The sequence below is a fragment of the Cherax quadricarinatus genome, chromosome 31 (genome assembly GCF_038502225.1).
Source record: "Cherax quadricarinatus isolate ZL_2023a chromosome 31, ASM3850222v1, whole genome shotgun sequence".
NCBI classification, from domain to species: Eukaryota; Metazoa; Arthropoda; class Malacostraca; order Decapoda; family Parastacidae; genus Cherax; species Cherax quadricarinatus.
The window spans coordinates 35,516,159-35,538,050 of NC_091322.1; the positions used below are offsets into that span (position 1 = coordinate 35,516,159).

At 41.1% G+C, this 21,892-nt stretch overlaps 1 protein-coding gene across 9 annotated transcripts in view; it reads right to left on the reverse strand.

Annotated features, from left to right (window-relative positions):
- The window catches only part of cyst (rho guanine nucleotide exchange factor 18 cysts), a 1,629,610-nt gene extending 1,613,526 nt beyond the window's left edge, over positions 1–16,084 (reverse strand). For 7 of the 9 annotated variants that reach the window (XM_070090333.1, XM_070090340.1, XM_070090337.1 and 4 more), the window contains exon 1: positions 15,714–16,084. The gene's annotated coding sequence lies outside the window, so the exon portion shown is untranslated. The remainder of the gene's footprint in view (positions 1–15,713) is intronic. The other 2 variants (XM_070090348.1, XM_070090344.1) reach the window with 1 other exon arrangement.
- Positions 16,085–21,892: the final 5,808 nt, after the last annotated feature.

The following is a 21,892-nucleotide window of genomic DNA, read 5'->3' on the forward strand; positions in this document are numbered from 1 at the left end:
AGCTACACACAAAAAGTGATGTGGAAACTTATTGCAGCAATGGATGCTGACTCCGGGCTTGGAGTGCCAAACTTCTGAAAAATTTAACACCGTAGTTGCCATCAACTACATAAAGAGTACATGGAATGAGCTGCCCCAATCATCATTAAATACAGGTCAGGGGAAAGTTATGGCCTGGTGTGAATACTTTCACAGGGTTTTTCTCAGCTGAGAGCCAGATGCAGGAAACTGTTCAACTGGCAAGGACATTGCCAAGTGAGGGCTTTAAAAATATGTAGGAAAATGTGAATGAACTGTTAGATGATGACAAAGAAAGAAGTCCAGTGGAAACGCTGGTAGAGCTCAATGAAGAAGAACATGAAGAAAAACCATTAACAGTGAAGCAGTTACATCAGCAGTTCTTTGTTGCTAATAATCTTGCAGACTTTTTCACTGAAGAAGACCCTGACAAATCTAGAAGCACTGCTCTGAAACGGGATCTAGAGCAGCTGATAATGCCTTATCATCTTCTGTATATAGTACGGCAATGGGGAGAAGTCAGAGTGGGGGCACGTCACAAGTGGTGCTCCGCAGGGGTCAGTGCTGGGAACGTTGTTGTTCACAATTTACATAAACGACATAGATAAGGGAATAAATAGCGACATAAGCAAATTTGTGGATGACACCAAAATAGGCCGTCCAATTCATTCTAATGAGGACACTAGAGCACTCCAGGATGATTTGAATAGACCAATGCAATGGTCAGAGAAGTGGCAGATGCAGTTTAATATAGACAAATGCAAAGTTCTAAATGTTGGATAGGAAAATAACCATGCCACATATAAACTAAATAATGTAGATCTTAATACTACTGATTGCAAAAAGGATTTAGGAGTTCTGGTGAAGTATCAATTGAAGATGGCCCTGGCCAAAACTACGGTTGATGATTATCAAAACACCTTTCATTAATTAACAAAACATGAAACAAATTCTTGGTAGCCAAAAGATCTTAAGAAGAAAACATTCAGGAAACAAACTCAAGCATCAATCAACAGCAACCCATTAAACTAAGTGAACCCAACACAGCCATTACTGAATGATTAAAACAAAGGAATACATGGATTCTAAGGTATATATAATACACATCCGAGTAGGAATTATCAAGGAAGTGCGCATGTTGTCAGAGAAAAACAAACTTTGGGAATTCAAGAGGCAAAAGACCAACTAAGGAGACTTTCCAAAGCAGGAGGGAGTAGCAAGAAATAAGAAGAACAGAAAGATGAAATTGACCAAGAAAATCTACAAGGGTCTGTAGACATAAATCAAAAAGACACAATAAAGTAGAATAATGATTAAAACTGTGAGCTTTGCTAGCATCTGCAACAGATACTTTAACTCTCATCAAAGAGGCCGTGGAAACAAACAAAATAACAGTCACACTAGGCATCTTGATGATCCCACAATGAAAGGATGTTGAAACTCTGCATTCAAGCTTAACTAGGGACAACCAAAGCTCCCACAATTTTGACCTATGCAATCAATCCCTTAAGATGAATACCATCATACCCAATTTAATACAACACACAGCATATCAAGAATGAAGTGTGATGTTTCCATAATGTATGGCAATCAAAGAGATTAAAGAATTTAAAAACTTGGCAAGCTGTTCTGCTTTAAGGAGGGGAGAGGTGAGATGCGAAGGTGAATGACTGGACACCATAATAATAATAATCTGTTATTTCTACAGGTACATATGCAACTATACAGAGAGTCCCTTGTTATGCAGAGCATTTCAGGCAAATTAGGTCAATTTTGTCCAGGATGCAATCCACACCAGTCGACCAACACCCAGGTACCCATTTTACTGATGGGCGAATTTTGGACAGCAGGTATCTTAAGGAAACACGTCCTAAAGTTTCCAGCTGTACCAGGGATCAACCCCTGGACTACAGTGTGAGATGAGTGTGCTAGAGATCAAGCAATGGGATACCCATGTGATGAAGTACGAGATTTATAAGATTTACCTGCCACCTTATATGCTCTACTACAAAAAGGAAAAAAATAGACAAGCAATCTTGCTAAGGTGTAAAATATTTAACATGCTAAAATTTTGCACTCATGGCAGGATGGAAGTAAATTACTTATTTGATGGTTCCCCTCTACTATCTTACTATATACTAGAGATGTATCAGATATCTGCATCCGCGGAACATTCGCATAATTTCTTACATCCGCATTTTTTACCATAATCCGTTCCAGAAAGTTGGCCTAAAAACGAAGCAATATTTCCCATAAGAATTAATGTAAATACAATTAATCCGTTCCAGAAACCCAAAAATATTCACAAAAAATACATTTTTTAAAGATTAATTATAGTTTTATATACACAAAACAATGAGAACTAAATAAAAAATTAAGAACATTCAAATCACTATTACATACCTTTATTGAAGACTTTTGTTGGCTTATGGAAGACAGGGAGGAGGAGAAAGGGAGGACTGATTATTGTTTGGAAGGGAAATCCCCCTCCATAAGGACTTCAGGTATCAAAGCCCTCTCTAGGGTTACTTCCCTCCCTGCCTGCTACACTCCCTGCATGCCTGCTACACTCCCTGCATGCCTGCTACACTCCCTGCATGCCTGCTACACTCCCTGCATGCCTGCTACACTCCCTGCATGCCTGCTACACTCCCTGCATGCCTGCTACACTCCCTGCATGCCTGCTACACTCCCTGCATGCCTGCTACACTCCCTGCATGCCTGCTACACTCCCTGAATGCCTGCTACACTCCCTGAATGCCTGTTACACTTCCTGCCTCCCTGCTACACTCCATGCCTCCCTGCTACACTCCATGCCTCCCTGCTACACTCCCAGCATGCCTGTTACACTTCCTGCCTCCCTGCTACACTCCATGCCTCCCTGCTACACTCCCTTTCACAACATTAGCTTCTCTGATTTCTACTTCCTTTGCCAGGATGGAAGTGATTGTTGATTTGGATTTCCCATACATCCTGGCACGTTCTAGCACTTGAACACTGCTCATATTTTTCAATAACTTGTTTCTTAAATTCCATCATGTTTCTCACTTTCTTTACCAAAGGGCTGGCACTCTGAACTTTCTTTGGGCCCATGGTGGCTTATTTCACAGTCACACTTAATAAACAAGCACAAAACCCAATTGATTTTACGGAAATGTTTGGATGAATGAGTGGAGTATATGCTCATTCACCGAGACATGGAGATTGACTCACCTACGGAGCAGCGTCCCGGCAGGAGGTGGGCTGACACATCTTAAATGGCCAATATAAGAGGCAACGGCCAAAATACGGAGCAAAAATTTCTGCCGAAAAACCGGCCTAAATATGAATCGGCTGAAAAACAAGGTTCCACCGTATCTGCACATGCATCCACATCCTCAAAATACTTCTCTACTGCCTAGAAGAGAGGTATCAGATATCCGTATCTGCATAACATCCACACAATTTCTTACATGTGTATCCGCATTTTACTGTAAACAGATATCCTCATATGCATTAGAGATGTATCGTGTGTGAAAATTTAGATATCCTCAGAAGCGGATGTGTATGAAGATGTCTTACTTATCTTGTGAATGCGGATGTAAGAAATTGTGTGGATGTTCCACGGATGTTGATGCAGATGTAAGAAATTGTGCAGACGTTCTGTGGATTCAGATGCAGATGCATATGCGGATATCTGTTTACAGTAAAATGCAGATGCAGATATAAGAAATTGTGGGGATGTTCCGTGGATGAGCACCGGTGGCCTGGTGGCTAAAGCTCCCGCTTCACACACGGAGGGCCCGGGTTCGATTCCCGGCGGGTGGAAACATTTCGACACGTTTCCTTACACCTGTTGTCCTGTTCACCTAGCAGCAAATAGGTACCTGGGTGTTAGTCGACTGGTGTTGGTCGCATCCTGGGGGACAAGATTAAGGACCCCAATGGAAATAAGTTAGACAGTCCTCGATGACGCACTGACTTTCTTGGGTTATCCTGGGTGGCTAACCCTCCGGGGTTAAAAATCCGAACGAAATCTTATCTTATCTTAAGATATACTCATATACATCCGCATCTGTGGATATCTAAATTTTCACGTCCGATACATCTACTATACATATACCCAGACTGGTGGTATTACTGTAACTTTATGTACAGTACTGTAACATCTATACACAAGATAATATTAACTTTAAGAATTAAATACACAAACAAATATCCTGAAAGACAACACTGTCTGATATGACAATATCAAAGTACCCTTCCAAAAACCTAATCACATTACACAACATGTTTTGAAATTTACTGCACTCAAACATACAACTGACAAAAATTGCACTAACAATCTGTACTGATACTATTCTTGAGTAGTGAAAGGACAGGAAATTTAGTAGGTACATGTATCCCCTAATGGTGACAGTGCCCTGTGGCCTGGTGGAAAAGCTCTTGCTTCACACGGTGAGGGTCCAGGTTCGATTCCCGGCAAAGGGGTGGAAACACTAGGCATATTTCCTTACACTGGTTGTTCATGTTCACCCATCAGTAATAATGGGTACCTGGGTGTTAGTTGACCGGTGTGGGTTGCATCCTGGGACAAAACTCGCCTAATTTGCCCAAAATGCTCTGCATAACAAGAGGCTTTCTATACAGTGGTATGTCACTAATGTCAGCTAGGCCTGTATACCTTGTACATGTACTTGCAGAATTAAAGATATTATCATTAATCAGGAACCTACAGTAGCTGCCAGAATTTTTCTCTTCTCTATTTCCCCCAAGGTTTCTAACTTCAGAATGCCTCGTTCAACTGAACGAGGCATAGTTCATCAGCATTTTAAATGCTGCTTAACTATAACTTTGGGATGTTCACGCAACTACTGGAATTAGTAGCTCTTTTCTCAATTTTATGAAGCCCTTCTCTACTTTGGTCTCCATGCAGTAATGTGAGACAGCCTTTTCTGATAAACTTCTACAAACTTTCAGCACTAGTATATCTTACACTGAAATAGGTTTGGATTGTTATTGGAAGGTATAGGTGCCAATTTCATTTTTATAATTGCTGTATTTTTTCTTGAAATATTTTTGAGTATGCCTAATAGAAATGGCTTGAATCTTTAATTGCTGATGCTTCTTATGAATACCCTTTAAGTTTTGATTGTATAAGCGCAAATTTGCCAATACAGTTAGTTACTAAACTTGAAACTGTTGAACTTAGTGCAATAATTGGAGAAGGACTCTTTTGATAGGCTTAAAGCTTTCAGGATGGCAAGTTTTACTACAAAGAAACTTCACAGATGTGAAACTAATCAATCAATCAAGTTTTTTCTCTATAAAGATTACAATGTGGGGTTTACAGATTTTGGATATGTGTGGTTTACATGTTATAAAATACTAATTACAGAGGGGGCCACTAGGACACCTAGCATGGCTAGGCATTACGGGCAGACTTAGATTAATTCTTAACTCTAAATTAATACAGATTATGGAGTAAGCTGGTATTAAGGCTAAGTGACTACATTATAGTTTGTGAGTCTAGCAATGTAAATGCTTTTGTTTTGGCACAATACACAGGTTCTATATTGCAGTATCACAGGTAAACTTATGACTAGTTAGGAGTCATTATTTTATGATAAAGATTCGTATTTCTGTGATTACAGTATAGTCAAGTGGGTGAGTGAGTAAGTGTGAACAGGTGGTTTTCATGTAGTTAGTTGTCGGGGTGTATCAGGGAGATAATATGTTGTCTAACGGTAGTTTTGAAGGTGATGAATGTGTCTGCAGTTCTAGAGCTTTCAGGTAGGGTGTTCCAGATTTTAGGCCCTTTGACATGCATAGAATTTTTGTAAAGGTTTAGTCGGACATGGGGAATGTCACAGAGATGTTTGTGTCTGGTGTTATGCCTGTGGGTCCTGTCACAACTATCAAGAAAGCATTTTAGGTCAAGGTTAATATTGGAATTTAAGGTCCTGTAGATGTAGATTGCACAGTAGTAAGTGTGGATGCTCTGAATGGGGAGTAAGTTTAGATCTATGAATAGTGGGGGTGGGGGTGTTGCCAGGGATGGGATTTAGTGATTATTCTTACTGTAGCTCTTTGTTGGATTATTATTGACTTTAGGTGTGTTGCTGCAGTTGATCCCCAAGCACAAATAGCATAGGTGAGGTATGGATAAATGAGTGAATGGTATAGTGTGAGAAGGGCAGTTTGCGGCATGTAGTATTGTATCTTGGAGAGGATTCCAACCGTTTTAGATACTTTTTTTTGTTATGTGTTGGATATGGGTACTGAAATTCAGGTTGTCGAGGTATAGGCCTAGGAATTTGTCCTCATTATGTCTGGCAATTAGAGTGTTGTCGATCTTAATGATAATTTGCGCAACACATGCTCTGTTACCAAACATAATATAGTAGGTTTTGTCAGTGTTAAGTGTAAGTTTATTGGCTGTCATCCAAGCTGATATTTTGAACAGCTCCTCGTTAACAATGGTGTTGTGGGTGGCAAGAATAGGGTGGGAGATGACATAAGTCGTGTCGTCAGCAAAGAGAATGGGTTTCAGGTGTTGGGATACGTTTGGAAGATCAATGATGTAAATGAGGAAGAGCAGGGGACCAAGGACACTTCCCTGCGGAACTCCGGTATCAAGTGGCCGTGTTGATGAGGCTGTGTCTTTAACGGTGACAGAGAGGAATGCAGAGGAAGAGAGGAATGCAGAGGAGAGAGAGAGATTTTGGGAGATGTTAAGTGAATGTATAGGAGCCTTTGAACCAAGTGAGAGAGTAATTGTGGTAGGGGACTTGAATGCTAAAGTAGGAGAAACTTTTAGAGAGGGTGTGGTAGGTAAGTTTGGGGTGCCAGGTGTAAATGATAATGGGAGCCCTTTGATTGAACTTTGTATAGAAAGGGGTTTAGTTATAGGTAATACATATTTTAAGAAAAAGAGGATAAATAAGTATACACGATATGATGTAGGGCGAAATGACAGTAGTTTGTTGGATTATGTATTGGTAGATAAAAGACTGTTGAGTAGACTTCAGGATGTACATGTTTATAGAGGGGCCACAGATATATCAGATCACTTTCTAGTTGTAGCTACACTGAGAGTAAAAGGTAGATGGGATACAAGGAGAATAGAAGCATCAGGGAAGAGAGAGGTGAAGGTTTATAAACTAAAAGAGGAGGCAGTTAGGGTAAGATATAAACAGCTATTGGAGGATAGATGGGCTAATGAGAGCATAGGCAATGGGGTCGAAGAGGTATGGGGTAGGTTTAAAAATGTAGTGTTAGAGTGTTCAGCAGAAGTTTGTGGTTACAGGAAAGTGGGTGCAGGAGGGAAGAGGAGCGATTGGTGGAATGATGATGTAAAGAGAGTAGTAAGGGAGAAAAAGTTAGCATATGAGAAGTTTTTACAAAGTAGAAGTGATGCAAGGAGGGAAGAGTATATGGAGAAAAAGAGAGAAGTTAAGAGAGTGGTGAAGCAATGTAAAAAGAGAGCAAATGAGAGAGTGGGTGAGATGTTATCAACAAATTTTGTTGAAAATAAGAAAAAGTTTTGGAGTGAGATTAACAAGTTAAGAAAGCCTAGAGAACAAATGGATTTGTCAGTTAAAAATAGGAGAGGAGAGTTATTAAATGGAGAGTTAGAGGTATTGGGAAGATGGAAGGAATATTTTGAGGAATTGTTAAATGTTGATGAAGATAGGGAAGCTGTGATTTCGTGTATAGGGCAAGGAGGAATAACATCTTGTAGGAGTGAGGAAGAGCCAGTTGTGAGTGTGGGGGAAGTTCGTGAGGCAGTAGGTAAAATGAAAGGGGGTAAGGCAGCCGGGATTGATGGGATAAAGATAGAAATGTTAAAAGCAGGTGGGGATATAGTTTTGGAGTGGTTGGTGCAATTATTTAATAAATGTATGGAAGAGGGTAAGGTACCTAGGGATTGGCAGAGAGCATGCATAGTTCCTTTGTATAAAGGCAAAGGGGATAAAAGAGATTGCAAAAATTATAGGGGGATAAGTCTGTTGAGTGTACCTGGTAAAGTGTATGGTAGAGTTATAATTGAAAGAATTAAGAGTAAGACGGAGAATAGGATAGCAGATGAACAAGGAGGCTTTAGGAAAGGTAGGGGGTGTGTGGACCAGGTGTTTACAGTGAAACATATAAGTGAACAGTATTTAGATAAGGCTAAAGAGGTCTTTGTGGCATTTATGGATTTGGAAAAGGCGTATGACAGGGTGGATAGGGGGGCAATGTGGCAGATGTTGCAAGTGTATGGTGTAGGAGGTAGGTTACTGAAAGCAGTGAAGAGTTTTTACGAGGATAGTGAGGCTCAAGTTAGAGTATGTAGGAAAGAGGGAAATTTTTTCCCAGTAAAAGTAGGCCTTAGACAAGGATGTGTGATGTCACCGTGGTTGTTTAATATATTTATAGATGGGGTTGTAAGAGAAGTAAATGCGAGGGTCTTGGCAAGAGGCGTGGAGTTAAAAGATAAAGAATCACACACAAAGTGGGAGTTGTCACAGCTGCTCTTTGCTGATGACACTGTGCTCTTGGGAGATTCTGAAGAGAAGTTGCAGAGATTGGTGGATGAATTTGGTAGGGTGTGCAAAAGAAGAAAATTAAAGGTGAATACAGGAAAGAGTAAGGTTATGAGGATAACAAAAAGATTAGGTGATGAAAGATTGAATATCAGATTGGAGGGAGAGAGTATGGAGGAGGTGAACGTATTCAGATATTTGGGAGTGGACGTGTCAGCGGATGGGTCTATGAAAGATGAGGTGAATCATAGAATTGATGAGGGAAAAAGAGTGAGTGGTGCACTTAGGAGTCTGTGGAGACAAAGAACTTTGTCCTTGGAGGCAAAGAGGGGAATGTATGAGAGTATAGTTTTACCAACGCTCTTATATGGGTGTGAAGCGTGGGTGATGAATGTTGCAGCGAGGAGAAGGCTGGAGGCAGTGGAGATGTCATGCCTGAGGGCAATGTGTGGTGTGAATATAATGCAGAGAATTCGTAGTTTGGAAGTTAGGAGGAGGTGCGGGATTACCAAAACTGTTGTCCAGAGGGCTGAGGAAGGGTTGTTGAGGTGGTTCGGACATGTAGAGAGAATGGAGCGAAACAGAATGACTTCAAGAGTGTATCAGTCTGTAGTGGAAGGAAGGCGGGGTAATACTGATACCTATTTGTAAGGTAGGATTTAAAATATGCAAGCACATGGCCTCTTATACCATAATGGTCAAGTTTGTGGAGTAGGATGCCGTGGTCTACTGTGTCAAAAGCTTTTCTTAGGTCAATACAAATTCCTAGCGGATATTCGTTCTTTCCTATGCTGTGTAAAGCAGATCTAGCATTTGGACAATTGCATCATTAGTGTTTTTATTTTTCCTGAATCCAAATTGGCAGGGGTTGAGTATATATTGTGCCGTTATAAATGAATATAGTCTCCTTTGCACAAGTTTCTCGAAGATTTTGGATAGCAATGGTAAGTTTGATAATGGTTTATAGTTGTTTACATCTGTAGGGTCACCACCTTTATGTATTGGTGTAACCCGTGCTGTCTTGAGTAGTGTCGGGAAAGTGCTAGTTTCTAGTGAATTGGGCCGAAAGGACATGGGCCGCTCGCTTGTACAATAATGGTGGGACGTGAGACAGATTCTCCGAGTTATTTTTAAGTGACTTTATAATCGCAGTGACTTCCGTGGGCTCAGTTGGTACAAGATAGAAGGAATTTGGGAAATTCCCATCTAGGTAGTCCCCAGCACGGGTGTTGGTACGTGGGATTTTACTGGTGAGGTTAGATCCTATGGCTGAGAAGAAGTCGTTTATCTTGTTAGCTGCATCAGTGGGATGCAGTGGTGTTTCATTAGGTTTAGTTGGGACAATATTCTTGGTCTTTTCAGCTTGTGGGTCCCCAGAATCTGGGAAAGTGTTTTCCAGGTCTCTTTTATATCTCCTCTTGTGTCAGTGAATCTGCTGGAGTAGTACAGTTGTTTGACTTTTTTTATTACTTTGGTGAGAACTGATGAATAGTGTCTATATTGCTTTTCATATTGGTGTTTCTTATCAATGGATTTCAGAATGCTGCTGGTTAGCCATGGGCAACCGAGCCGTTTATTCGTGATCCGTTTCGTTTTTATAGGACAATGTTTGTTGTATAGTCATAGTAATTTGTTAAGAAAAATGTCTGTCCAATCGTCAATACCACTGGCCTTGGAGAATTCTGTAGGCCAGTCAACAGTCTCTAGGTCTGCTGTGAAATTCCTTATTGAGGCCTTATCATGGAGTCTAAATGAAACTTTGTTGTATTCCAGTGGTGGTTTACTAATGTTTGTTAAGAGGAAAGTAGGACAGTGGTCTGTAGTGCTGTCTGTGATTATCCCTGATTTAAGGGGGGCTAGTATATTGGTCCATGTGTGGTCTATTATGGTTGCACTTGTCTCAGTCAGCCTGGCTGGTTTAGTTATTGTCGGTATGAGAAGTGTGTTGTTCATATTGTTGATGAAATCAGTTACAGGCTGATTATCTGGTAGGCCAAGGTTGATATTGAAGTCTCCAGCTAAGAGAAAGTGGTGCTTGTTCATTTGTCTGTTTGTTATTAATGCCTTTAATTTCTCACTGAAATTTGGGATGTTTGTGTGGGGTATCCGGTAAATGGCACCGATTGTTACCTGGAGTTTACCTGGAGAGAGTTTCGGGGTTATAGGCATCTTAAGGTTTTTTACAGTAAAATTAGCAAAAATGTATTACCCATATTCATCACTAAAGCAAGTGGTGCTAATACAGGATAGTTAGAGTAATAGATTGCAATACCACCCCGAACTTGGTATTGTCTGCAGTTGTGGATTGCTGTGTATCCTGGTAGTGGGTAGATATCTATTGTGTCCTGCTTAAGCCAGGTCTCAGTAAGAATAATGCAGAAGAAGGGAGCCTTCAGCGACTCAAGGAGTGTCAGGAGGTCATCATAATGTTTGCTTAAGGACCTGATGTTGTAGTTAAGAACTGATAGACCTTGAGCAGTGTTTAGGATAGTGCTGGCTTGTGATGCTGTGTAATAAAGGCAGTTACTTTCCAATAAGTTTTGATTGGGTGTTAGATTATGGAGGTTTAGATCAGGGTCGACGTGATCATTCATCTTTTAGGTTTAAATAGCGGTTATTTATATCCTGTACTGTGTGGCGGGTTCTAATACTGATGTCTGTAGTAGTGGGAAGTTTGGACAAGTATATAGCTAAAGCACTTCAGTCATATAGAGTATAGTCACTAATAAACATAATGAAGTTGATATTGTCTATGTATTGAGCTAGAATGAGCTAAAGTACAACTAGGTATAAACAAATACGTAATATTAAAAATACAAATTAAAATGGTACAAGACTCTCACTTGTAATTGCACTAAGGTTTAATATAAGTTGCTAACAAAAACTAGAGTATAACTAGGCCGAGGTTTGGCAGACGGTAACTCAACACCACCACCAGCCTTGAAACGTTGCACCCAGTTCCTCACTGAATGCTCACACACACTAACATTCTCCATTATTTCTTTCGTCTGGTGGCCAGCTTTGTGAAGCCCTATGATTTCAGCTATAGTTTCAGGTGTTAAAGACTCCCTTTTACCCATAATCAAACATGTATAGCCCCAAAACCAAAGGGGACACTTCACAAAAGATGGGACAGATGAGAGACAAAAGTGCAACACTTCCTCTCACCACAGCAGCCACGTGGGCAATGAGAAGTCATTGAAGTGTGGCAGAAGGCCATGACGTCATGCTAATGGCTGCTACCCAGCAGAATGCACTGAGGAAAAAAGGCCCCCTGTATGGTAGGCCTTTGATTTTCATCACAGCATTATGCTGGGGCGCTCACCCGGCATAATACCGTGACGAGCCCTTATACAGCACCACATAATATTAATAATAATAATAATATCTTTATTTCTACAAGTACATGTACAAGGTATACAGGCCTAGCTGACATCAATGACATACTACTATATAGAAAGCCACTTGTTATGCAGAGCATTTCAGGCAAATTAGGTCAGTTTTGTCCCAGGATGTGACCCACACCAGTCAACTAACTCCCAGGTACCCATTTTACTGACAGCAAACATAGACAAAGAAAGGAAAGATGACCAGTGTTTCTACCCTCACCGTGTGAAGCGAGAGCTTTAGCCACCAGGCTTTTCCCAGGGGGGTGCACCATACCCCGGGAACCTACAACAGCGACAGATAATGATAGTGAGGATGATGGTGCATCGACTGGCAAGGGTAGTAGGCCACAACCAATGCCAATGCTGCAGGTGGTGGCACAGAGGCACATGGCACCAGCAGTAGCACAGGCTGGGAGCCACTCCCCACACCACATACCTCAACAGTGTCCCATGGCTCAGTTGGCAATGCTCTCACCTCACACACAGAGTCTGTGGTTCAATCCCCAGCATGGGTGGAAATGTTAAGCATGTTTCCTAACACCTGCTGTCCCTGTTCACCTAGTAGCAAGTAGGTACCTGTGTATTAGTCAACTGGTGTGGGTCACATCCTGGGGGACAAGACTGAAGGTCCTCAATGGAAATAAGAGATACAGTCCTTGATATCTGGCACAATTACTTTCTTGGGTTATTCTGGATGGCTAACCCTCCGGGTTAACAATCTGAACAAATCTTATCTTAATGGCTTCGCATCTTGATAAGTACTGATGGGAAAATCTTTTCATTATCACCTGATAAGTGTGCTTTTTTAATTTGTTTAAATTCCTGACATTGTCAGCACTTTTAATTTTGGGGGTCTTGACAGTGAAAGGGCTAAAAACATAGATGAGTAACAGAGCCTACAGTACCTCACGATAATCAGTTAACATCTAGGTATTTACAGCCTCTCCTCACTTAGCAACGTACTCGTTTACCGACGACTCAGACTTACATTGGGCTCTCTGACCAGTATTTCCTCTATTCTGTTTGTTTCAATATACAGTACACTACTGTATAAACATTTAAAAATATACCAGAAATGTTATAAATTGTGCAAAAGTGACATTAAAATAATATCAAAGATGGTTGACACAAACTCACTACCGTTATAGTATGATCCTCACTTAGCAACGAATTTGTTTAACGACGTGGTCTTAGGAACGGGACTCCGTCATTAAGTGAGGAGAGGCTGTATTTACTGCTAAAGTAACAATGAGAGCTGGTGTGAGGTGACTTGCCCATTCATCCTCACTGCTCAGGATCAAACCAAAGTCCTTTAATTGTGAGCCAAAAGTAACATGATTAGACCAAATGATGCCATGGTATCTGGTGAAGTCAACATGTTAAATCACTGACATCAGTGAGTTATCTAGGTGGCAGGTTCTGTAACTTGTCAATAATTTTACTACATACACAAATAACCCGCACATAGAAGAGAGGAGCTTACGACGACGTTTTGGTCCGACTTGGACCATTTACAAAGTCACACTAATGAAAAGGAGAGCAGGATGGGTATATGTAGGCAGGAGGTGGTAGTAGTAGTAGTAGTGGTAGTGGTGGAGGTGGAAGGAAGTAGTAGTGCGGAGGTGGTAAGAGTAGGAGGGGCCAGTCAAATACTAAGAAAGAGGAGCACTGCAAGGGAGCTAGGTGCCCACAGAGGGTAAGAGCAAGAACACCGAGGGGGGGAAAAACAAATAAATAAAAGGAACAAATACACAGGGCAGAAGAAAGACAACCCAAAGGAGAAAAAGGAAAGAGGAAAAGGGGAAGAGGGAGAAGAAGAAAAAGGAGGAATCAGGTTAGGTCACGAGTGTTCTGAAGTTTGGAGCATTTTCGGTCCAAGTCGGACCGAAACGTCTTAAGCTCCTCTCTTCTATGTGCGGGTTATTTGTGTATTGTTCCAGTCACGGTATTGTGCCTTTTTATTTACTACATAACAATTTTACTAAATTTATACATGAAAAACTCTCTGCCAGTAAGAAAATATAAGAGGCTTTTGACCAATGAGTGACTTGGTAATGTTAGTGAGATTACTGGCAACTGTTGTCACTGATAGACTAAGCCTGTGTGGCTATATTAATCATATGAAACAAAGTTCGAACAAAGACAGGGTCATGCACTAGAACATTGTACGTATCTTACATTTACCAAAAAATCAAAACATTTAGATACATCCAACCAAACCCTAAAGGAAATGGTAAATCATGTGATTGTCAAAGGTATCTAAAATTTTGAGGTAGTATTCACGTACTGCATCAATAAAGTGATCATGGCTCAGTGGTAACATCATTGGCTCATAACAAAAAAAGCCCAAGTTCAATTCTGGAGTGGGTGGAAATGATGGGAATGTTTCCTTATATCTGTTGCCACTGTTCACCTAACAGTACAGTACATAGGCACCTGGGAAGTTGACTGTTGCAGGTTGCACCCTGAGAAAGAAGATCAAAAGAGCACAATGGAAATAAACCACAATGATTAGCTTTCTTGGGTTATCCAGATTAATAACCTTCCAGGTTATTATTAACCTTCCAGGTTATTAAGCCTGGACAAATAACCTTTATTTGGATTAATAACCTTCCATGTTATTAATCCAAATAAAGAATGCTGGGAAAATTCACTGGCTTTTCAAATTGCTGACATCAGCAAGTTATCCAGGCTTAGTGATTTTTTTAAATTATAAATATAACCACGAGTTTTACAGCAGCATAATTTAGGTTTAGGTTTGGTTATGTTTGGCTGGTACTTGGTGGCAGTTTCCCTGAGGTGATATGTGGGAGGATTATTATTACAATCAAAACGAAGCACGAACTACAAGGGTCATACAGAATATCAGAATATATGTGGCAAGAAAGTATCAGAAACTTCTGATTGGACAACCACCGCCAATGGAAGTATGTCACTTTGACTTTATTCTGATGGGGTTATCCTAGGTAACTAACATGTATGTTAAACTATGTATATTAGTCGTACGTGTGTACCCGTACCCATATAAACTTACTTAATATTGGTGAGATCACTTACATTGTCTTTATCATAAGTTACAAAGAATACTGTAAAAATCATTTATATTTCATTTATTACACAGGTTCATCTTTATTTACAACTATAATACACATTCACCACCTTCAAAACTACCATTAGAAAACATCTTATCTCCCTGATACACCCCGTCAACTAACTACACGAATACCACCTGGTGGTTCACACTTACACTCACTCACCCATTTGACCATAAACAGAAATATTAATCTCAATCTTAAAATAATGAATCCTATGATACTCCAATACTGAAACTATGTACTGTGCCAAAACAAAAGCATTCACATTGCTAAACTCACAAACTAGTATTTAGTCACTTAGCCATAATACCAACTTACCTCATAATTTGTAATATTTTAAAATAAAGAATTAAACTAAGTCTGCCCGAAATGCCTAGCCATGCTAGGCGTTCTAGTGGTACACTCTGTAATCATTATTTAACTACATGTAAACCACACAACAACCAAATTCTGTAAATTCAACATTGTAATTTTTATAGAGAATAAACTTTGAATTGAATTGAATTGAACCATTTTCTGCATGTAAGTGACAAATGGTCGTAATTTATAAACGGATAATCAAAATAGGCCATTACAGTTTCCCTTGCAAACAACCCTAACAGATAGTGCAGTTATTATATAGTAATTCATAAAAATATTTTGTCATTAGCTTCTATTAAATAAGCGAATAAACTAGAATACGAAAATATTTATTCGTTACTTACTTGGTTCACTACGAGGGGAGGAATCGAGCTCTCCTACCTGCTACTTCTCCCATGGACAAATACCAACCACTTGCTAATATTATAGCCAGGGGTATATGGATCACAGCGTTACTCAGGTAGGTATTAATTTCCAAAACACATATACAATAGTTTTATAAATTATGAAATCTGTGAGTGTTCAAAGGTTAACATCGTCCCCGCCTTAGCAGCACAGCCGTCTGAAGCCTTAAACAACCACTCTCTGACCTATTTATAACTACTGTGTTAATATTCTGCACCCCTAACGAACACGTTCATTAATTACCTATTTCCTGAGGAAAACAACACCTTTCTACTATCCCGCGGTACACAAAAAAGGGTGTCAAACTAAACTCATAAACACGAAAAACTAACACAGCGACGTGGCCGGTAGATGGCAGCATTCTCAGCATAGAGGATCAAGTAGTCGAAGCAGCAGCTTCAACACTTACACTAATATGATACAAGATCATAAAATATTAATAATTGGAGTTTTGGGAGGTGGTTGAGGCGCTGATACGAGGTTAGTTGCAAATGAGAACCTCAACAGGTGAGGCGATGATCCTCCACGGTGATGGCACCTCCATCACCTCTACACCAAGAGCTCTTTATCTGTATATACACCGAGACTATTTTAATGTTCATTTTAGGGTAATATTAAAATATTCTTGATGTTAGTGTACAGATGAAGTGCAGGCTCAATGACCCCACGTGTAATCGATAGACTTCAAATAAGATAATGTAGAGGTCCCTTCCTTAATGCTAAAGGGTTCTTGATCCAAAGAATTCAAGCTACTCCCTTTCCTCGGTTGAAATATTATTGCCTCCCATTCCCCGGGTGCTGCTACGTCTTCCTCTCCACGCTTTGTCAAGCCAAATGTATTTGATTCACAAAGTTCCTGGAGAGCGAAACGTAGCCGCAATAAAATGTCTCATTATTCGATATATGTACTCCTACTTTAGCATTATTATAATAATAACGTCCCCTACGTACCCCAACAAGTTTAGTACTCCCTCATGAATGTAATAATCCACACCATAGATAGTTCAGGAAGTGGTGCCGACTAGATGTTCTCCAGTACTCTTCATAGTTGGTGCCTTGATGCTAGTGATGGGCCCTTGTTACAAGGAATTTATGAACGATTCTCCTTTTCCTTGTATCAAATCTGATTATCTCTCATTCCCTGGCATTTAATGAACCTTGCGGGTTTAACGTTACCCCCTCCCCCTTAGATTTAGATTTTACCACCGAAGTGGCTAGTTTATTGTGCACCCCATATCCATCCTGTGGACGGTAGCGCAAGTGCATATGGATACACAAAAGGCCTAGGAACTAGGTGTACATATGGGTTTTTATTTATCTACATATCTACAGTTCACTTATCTGCTACATGCAAATTTAAGAAATTTGCTTAGTATATCTGGTATCTTATTTTCATTAATAAGATATCTTAACATGTCCCATAGGTTATTATACTGTCTATCTCTGTATTCCTCAATAAGTGGACAATTAAGCACAGTGTTCAAGACAGTGACCATATGCCTGATCACATAATTTACATTTAGTTTGATCATCATGTGTGTCTCCCAAACTGCCAGAAGTACTTGTAACCAAGCCTGAGCCTGGCTACTACAACATCAGTCAGTCTGTTCATTGCAAGTTGCTCCATAAACATACTTATCTACGTTCATGTTATCATAGTGGGTTATAGATCTACTCAACCTTCTAATTGCCTTCCTATAACAATCATTTTCATTATTTACTTCTCTCCTAATATTATTCCTAATGCTAGACACAGTTATACCAAAGTTATATTCTACATTCTCCTTCTGGGTACTCTTCTTGGCTAACATATCAACTTTATCATGGAGTAATCCAATGTGTGACGGGACCCATTATGTACCTCTGTAATCTTTTGACTACCGCCCACAGGATGGGTATGGGGTGCATAATAAACCTATTAAACTAACTAAACTGACGGGATCCATAGCAACTGTACATTAATTCCTTTGTCCCTGATTTTTGAGTATCTATACCTGGCTTCTCCAATGAGCATGTTATTGGAGTCATTATATGAGTCAAGAGCCTTGACTCACATAATGACTCCAATAACATGCTCATTGGAGAAGCCAGGTCCCCTCCCCCTGAATGTAATAAAAATACTTAGTTGTTCGAAGATTGAGACGGGGCCCGGGAGACAACTGGTTCCCTTCCAGCATTCAAGGGGGGAACCATGATGCTGCTGAACGGCTCTTGATCATAGGAATGTGATGTAATCAGGTTTGATCAAAGGAATGAAAGAGTAACTCCAATTTCTCAGATCAAGAGTATTTCACCAGCATGAAGGTACCTCCTTTAATTAAGGGAGGTATACCTAGAGAGGGTTTCGGGGATCAGCGCCCCCGTCTTTGACCAGCCCTCATGGTGGATCAGGGTCTGATCAACCAGGCTGTTACTGCTGGTCGCACACAGACCAACGTACGAACCACAGCCCGGCTATTCAGGTACTGACTTCAGGTGCCTGTCCAGTGCCTTCTTGAAGACAGTACACATCCAACTTCTCAAAATAAATATTCAAGACAGTGGGCATTCTTGAACTATGTGCCACAATCATTAATAACTTTTTATACCTCACTTATGTCAGTTGTTCACGGGGAACAACAGCAAATCATCTTAAACCTGCCTTCACGACTCACGAAATTCGTAATAACATGACTGAAAACAAATTACGGTATGGGTGGAGTCTGAACCTATGGCAAGTGAGTCCTAGACTTCACAGGCCAGTGCGTTTACCACTCAGCCAGCTGGCTCGAATAAGATACATATGTACTTGGACGAATCTTATTAGAGCCAGATGGCCGGGTGGTTAACTCACTAGCCTGTAAATTTTAGGATTCACTGAAAATTCACGGCATGTGAGCACGCATGCTACAGGTGGCAGCGTCACCATACATGTTATAAATGGCAACTTTTTCGATAGATGTGATGAAGATTGTTGTTAGTGGCGTGCATAGTGCCTCTGCTCCCTCTCTCAAGATCCATGGAGAGATGTTATCCGGCCCTATCGCCTTTGAGGTATCTAGCTCCCTTACAACCGAGGAAGAAGTGAAGAGGCTGGTAAGTATTGTGTCTAACACTTCATGGTGGACCCTACCTCTCCGTCTTTCTGGGGTCCCTTCTGTCTCCTCTGTGAACACTTCTTTGAATCTCATGTTGAGCTCCTCACATACTTCTCGGTAGTTTCTTTTGATCTTCCCTCCTTCCTTCCTCAGCCTGATTACCTGGTCCTTGTCTGTTGTTTTCCTCCTGATGTGGCTGTACAACAGCTTCGGGTCAGATTCGGCTTTTGCTGCCATGTCATTTTCGTATTGTTGTTGGGGCTCCCATCTTACCTGTGCATATTCGTTTTTGGCTCTACGACTGCTCTTCTCATTCTCCTGGGTTCTTTGCCTTCTATACTTCTTCCAATTTCTATCACACCTGGTTTTGGCCTCTATGCACATTTGAGTGTACCAAGGGCTCATCCTGGCCTTCTCGTTATTTCTGTTACCCTTAGGTACAAACCTCTCATCAGCTTCCTTGCATATTGTTGTTACGTATTCCATCATCTCATTTACTGACTTCCCTGGCAGTGCCCTGTCCCATGGAACTTCATGCAGGAAATTCTTCATGCCTGTGTAATCCCCTCTCTTGTAGTTTGGCTTCATTTGTCCGACCCTTCCTGCTTCCCTTTTCATATGTAACTATGTATTCGAAGCTCAGAACCACGTGGTCACTGGCCCCTAGGGGTCTTTCATATGTGATATCCTCAATATCTGTACTACTGATGGAGAATACTAGGTCTTGTGTGTGTGTGTGTGTACTCACCTATTTGTACTCACCTATATGTGGTTGCAGGGGTCGAGTCATAGCTCCTGGCCCCATCTCTTCACTGATTGCTACTAGGTCCTCTCTCTTCCTCCCCCATGAGCTTTATCATACCTCGCCTTAAAACTATGTATGGTTCCCGCCTCCACTACTTCACTTTCTAGGCCATTCCACGGCCTGACCACTCTATGACTGAAGAAATACTTTCTAACATCCCTTTGATTCATCTGAGTCTTCAACTTCCAATTGTGACCTCTTGTGTCTGTGTCCCATCTCTGGAACATCCCGTCTTTGTCCACCTTGTCTATTCCGCACAGTATTTTATATGTCGTTATCATGTCTCCCCTGACCCTCCTGTCCTCCAGTGTCGTCAGGCCGATTTCCCTCAACCTTTCTTCGTAGGACAATCCCCGTAGCTCTGGGACTAGTCTTGTTGCAAACCTTTGCACCTTCTCTAATTTCTTGACGTGCTTGACTAGGTGTGGATTCCAAACTGGTGCTGCATACTCCAGTATGGGCCTGACGTAAATGGTATACAGAGTCTTGAACGAATCCTTGCTGAGGTATCGGAATGCTATCCGTAGGTTTGCCAGGCGCCCGTATGCTGCAGCAGTTATCTGATTGATGTGCACCTCAGGAGATATGCTCGGTGTTATACTCGCCCCTAGATCTTTTTCCTTGAGTGAAGTTTGCAGTCTTTGGCCATCTAAACTATATTGTGTCTGCGGTCTTCTTTGCCCTTCCCCAGTCTTCATGACTTTGCATTTGGCAGGGTTAAACTCAAGGAGCCAGTTACTGGACCAGACTTGTAGCCTGTCCAGGTCTTTTTGTAGTCCTGCCTGATCCTCATCCGATTTGATTCTTCTCATTAACTTCACATCATCTGCAAACAAGGACACTTCTGAGTCTATCCCTTCCGTTATGTCGTTCACATATACCAAGAACAGCACAGGTCCTAGGACTGACCCCTGTGGAACCCCGCTTGTCACAGGCGCCCACTCTGACACCTCGTCACGTACCATGACTCGTTGTTGCCTCCCTGTAAGGTATTCTCTGATCCATTGCAGTGCCTTTCCTGTTATGTGTGCCTGATCCTCTAGCTTTTGCAGTAACCTCTTGTGAGGAACTGTGTCGAAGGCCTTCTTGCAGTCCAAAAAAATGCAGTCGATCCACCCCTCTCTCTCTTGTCTTACTTCTGTCACCTTATCATAAAACTCTAGTAGGTTTGTGACACAGGATTTTCCTTCCCTGAAACCGTGCTGGTTGTCAATTATACACTTGTTTCTTTCCAGGTGCTCCACCACTCTCCTCCTGATGATCTTCTCCATGACCTTGCATACTATACACGTTAGTGATACAGGTCTATAGTTTAGTGCCTCATGTCTGTCTCCCTTTTTAAAAATTGGGACTACATTTGCCATCTTCCATACCTCGGGGAGTTGCCCAGTTTCAAATGATGTGTTGAAGATCTTTGTTAATGGTACACACAATATCTCTGCTCCCTCTTTAAGGACCCACGGAGAGATGTTGTCTGGTCCCACCGCCTTTGAGGTGTCAAGTTCGCACAGCAGCTTCTTCACCTCCTCCTTGGTTATATGTATGTAGTGATACTGCTCCTGTGGGGAGCAGCAGCAGGATAATACTGCACCACCTCTCGGGGCCCTTAACAACAACAACAGTTTGGTGTGAGTCATGGGCGCCAACACATGGTGTGTGATTCTCTCCTACTATGTCCATATATCAGTGATGCAGATTACATGGTGAGTTTAAATATGTGTCCTGTAGTTATAACTTTCCTCTTGACATATGCAAGACATCACCATCCCTGTAGAAGCAGTTATTAGATGTACTAGTCATTATATTTTGTTGTTGCAGAAGTACTATGAAGATTCTATGTTCAATAAAGCCTAGAGATAAGGCCTGTGTTTCTATCACAACAATTTATTGAACATAGAATCCTGGGCTACCTGGTGGTGATCCTGAGCTAGACTACATCACAACATGGAGCGTTTACTGAAACCTGAGAGGCTAGACTGTGACCCCAGCTTATCAACGGCTGCTCAGGAATGGAAGCACTGGTTTAAGACTTTCGAAAACTTCTTGGGAGCCCTTCCTAAAACAGATCTAGATAAACTAAGTCTGCTCATCAATTTTGTGTCACCTAAGATATATGAGGCTATTTCTGAGTGTAATACCTACGAAGATGCTATCAAAACCCTCAAGTCTCAGTATATTAAACCTACAAATGAAATCTTTGCACGCTATCGCCTTGCAACTCGCCGCCAGCAGATTG